At 46.3% G+C, this 3,747-nt stretch overlaps 1 long non-coding RNA gene across 1 annotated transcript; it reads right to left on the bottom strand.

Annotated features, from left to right (window-relative positions):
- Positions 1-1,166: 1,166 nt before the first annotated feature.
- Positions 1,167-3,427, bottom strand: LOC311274165. Its single transcript, XR_014624727.1, has 4 exons — positions 3,177-3,427; positions 2,481-2,619; positions 1,589-1,832; positions 1,167-1,380 (listed from the first exon to the last, which is right to left on the bottom strand). It is a non-coding gene; the product is annotated as an uncharacterized lncRNA (long non-coding RNA).
- Positions 3,428-3,747: the final 320 nt, after the last annotated feature.

Below are 3,747 nucleotides of genomic sequence, written 5' to 3'. Positions count from 1 at the left end.
GGTCTGAAAAACATCTAATACACACAGCAGATGCCCTCTTAAAAAAAAAATTGCACAACTGCTCTTTGTTAGTGAATGGATGCAGTGGGTACAGGAAAGTAGATTTAAAAGCAAATGAATAGAGCAGGTGCTTTTGTACATAGTGGGTGTGGTGTCGGAGAAGACGTGGGTGTATTACACAGTGTGGGCGTGCTGCGTCACAGACACCACGCGCCTGCGTTGTGGCTTCGCTCAGAGGTGTAATGCCTGATTAGGGGATTACAGGAAAGTGCTTCTTTGCAGTTCTGTGAGAAACAATTATTAACATGTTGGTGTCTCTAATCCTGGATAAACACAGCTTTTCAAGAACAACAGCGAGTCTTTCTTCCCCCCTCTTTTTTAAAAAAAAAAATCCTGTGTTTAAACCCCGTAGTCACTTGAACTCCAAAGCCTAACTAATACCAGCGGAGGAGACAGGCCAGTCGTGTGGAACACTGTCATTACAGAGGTTGTGCTCTTGGTGGAAGACATAGCTGGCCAGCAGGCCTTCGCATCAGAGGGGAAATCCAAATTTAGCTCGGGGAGAGAAAAGCATTGTGCTGAGCACTGCTTGTTGAAAGGGCATTAGACTGAAACATGTTCACAGCCTGTAATCTTTTATTTGTTTGTACACTTTACTCATGTAATCTCCTTTCTACTAATACAGAGACGATTTCCTAAGTCTGCTGGGGGAGCAGTGGATAACGGATCCAGGTAGGGTAGTATCACGGAGACTTACGGCAGGCTGACGCTGTATACTACTGAACTGTGAGTGTTTTTGTCTGCTAGCAACAGTGGGAGACTCTAGGCATGGAAAAACAGCTTTTTATAGCAGCACAGCCTCAATAGGATGCCAACATGGCTTTTAGACCCATTGTTTAGTTATTACAACAATTATGGGGAGTAGTAAAGCTAATCTGAAACAGTATATGGCAACAGGTTACCATAGTGATACCATCAGACCTCCTTGCATCCATAAAATCCCAGTTTATGATAGCAAATAATGTGCAATGGAGCTAGATGAATAAAACTAATAAATAAATGCACGATTCTACCTGGTCATGAACTGCACTCGAGACAATTTAGTGCCAGTTGTGTGCGATGAAAGTCAAGCAGGAAGCCATCAACACACTGCTGATTCCACAGCCACCAATCTACCCCCACACATATGCACCTGCACACACACACACACACTTTATCATTTCAGTGTTGCCTGTGGCTCTGAAATACAGCACATCAAAACAACTTGTAAGTTTCATTTCCGATACCCTTGAACCTGCTGACTGGCCAAATTGTCCACTAGCTGACACTTTGAAGAGTACCTCATCTCATTCGTCTCCGGCGCTGCCACTCTGTGTGGTCCTGAGAAGAGATGATTGATGATGCGTTCACTGACATGGCTGGTATGAACAAACAAACTAATTCAAATCAAGATTAAGCTAATGGGAATTCTAAACAGAGGAAGGCTTATTCTTTAAATACAACAATGACGTTGGGTAGGCTTCATATAAAATGAACTGTGATCATGTCGGTGCACTTTTAATAACCTCTGGGCCCGTTGAGAGCGTACCAGTGAGTATCCAGCATGGTTCCAGTCGCCTAGTTTCCACAGAAGAAGGGGGCAGGGTGATTGCGGTCCTAAAGGTGCTGGTACTGGTGTGCTATGTTGGGGATGTGTTGTGCCCATCTGGCAGGGCAGGGTTTAACCCTAATCCCAGAGCCCCTCGGCAGGGGAGCCCCAGGCTGTTGATCACTGGCCCCCCTGCTGGCTCCTCCACACTCCTGACCTCCTCTGCGCACAAACACACAGACCCCTGCCACAAGAAAACAAGTCAACACACACACACACACACAACACTGGCAGATAAACCGCAGGGCGCTATGTGAGATTGGTTTACGGGACCCACACATTCCACAAACATCTTTCTAGGCATGTGTCAATATCGGGTGAAGAGTTTTGATGTCCAGTGCACAAATACAAACAGACATTGTGAAAGACACGAAGGAAATATGACCCCGACATATAAGCGCACACATGCAGAGGGCGTAGAGACTTGTTTTGGTGAGGCAACGTAGAAAACATTTATCACACACACAAGTAGAGACCGAGTAAATATACACACACATAATTACAAAAACACAGACAGATAGGCAAACACACAAAGACACCCAGAAGCAGTCACCCAGCCATACACACCACACACCTAACCACTGATAATCCCCTAGACACAGGAACACACTCACACACACATACAGAGCATCATTATGTTTATCACTGTGAACCAGCCCACCGACACCCATCACTCTAATTCCATTTGTCTGTTTAGATTCGTTTTGCTTTAATCCTCCCTTGTTTGTGCACATCTGCAAGCACTGCAATAGTACAGACAGAGCGAGAGCGGGAACGAGAGGGAGTGAGACAGACAGACAGAGAGTGAAAGAGAGAGAGAGAGGGAGCTCACAGGGAGCACTCTCCCCTCCTGACATCCCGGTCCCTGTAGCTCCAGCAAGAAGGGGCAGACAGGCGTATCTCCTTGCCCAGGGAGAAGCTCCCTGTCCCAGCCACGGAGCCGCCGCCAGGCCCGCAGGCCCCTGTAATCACTGCAAACAGTCAAACATCCAGTCACACAGGCTCTTACACCAACACAACATTACAGGCTTTTTACACAGTATTACACCACATCTTATTATCCCATTCAAGTCCCTCTATTAGCTCAATTGGATGGTGGGATTTTCATTTGTAAATTGGGGGATTTTAGATTAGCTTGTCTGTCAGCGATGAAATGCCCCCTGAGACTGTGAATTATGTGACCAATCACATATGAATCAATGCTTACGCATGCCGTAGTGCATGAATGGATGGTGTCAGCGAGAGGAAATGAAACAACTTTAACCTAGATTATGTGCTCTCTGTATGCTACATCACAGATTTAATCAATGCGGGCACCACAGCTGTATGGCTGCATGGTCACAGATTAGACCCACTACAGTCTTTAACTCAAAGTGCTAAATATGAATTAGCCTTAATGCATCTACAAAACGTGAATGACACCATTTTTGTGCAGCCGACAATAAGCAGTGTTGGCTTTTATACGGCAAATAATATTCAGGTCTAATAGAGAATTATTAAAGAGATAAATATTAGCTGCTATACACACCTAGCAGCAACATTATGCAGAACTGAAGCCGGTTGGTTGAAAGGAGGCGGATGAATTACCCCTCTTCCTCCCCAGGCCTTCCATTCAGACACGGAGTGAGCGAGAGAGAGGGAGGAGAGAGAGGGGAAAAAAAAGGCACCCCGAGCTAGTCGAGAGACCCGGCAAATTATGAAAATGCCTCTCTGTGTCCTAAATGGAGGCCGAGCTCTTTAATGTGGCACAAAATTAGAACCTGGGGGAGGAAGTGTGGCCCGCTTGATTGGCGAAACCCCTCCTGGTCCACTACCCTCCTCCTCCTCCCCCCCCCTCCCCCTCCTCTCAAAGCACACAGAGATATTATCCTGTGGCTCGTGGCGCTCTCTTGTATTGGGGAAACTGAAGGACCCCAGAGAGAGCCCAGGGGCGTCCATAAAGGTGCCTAATTTGTCAGTTTACTCCTCAATTATTTAAATAGATCTAAGAAGGGAGCAGAGAATGGGGCTTTTTCTGCCTCTTCACAGGCAAAGCAGAGAGAGACCTTTCTCCACGGTAGCCATTTTCCAATTGCGCTCTGCACTGCTGTCTTTGATAT

This window comes from Pagrus pagrus, assembly GCF_965226575.1.
Source record: "Pagrus pagrus genome assembly, chromosome: 18".
NCBI lineage: Eukaryota > Metazoa > Chordata > Actinopteri > Spariformes > Sparidae > Pagrus > Pagrus pagrus.
This window is presented reverse-complemented; position numbering and strand designations above follow the sequence as displayed.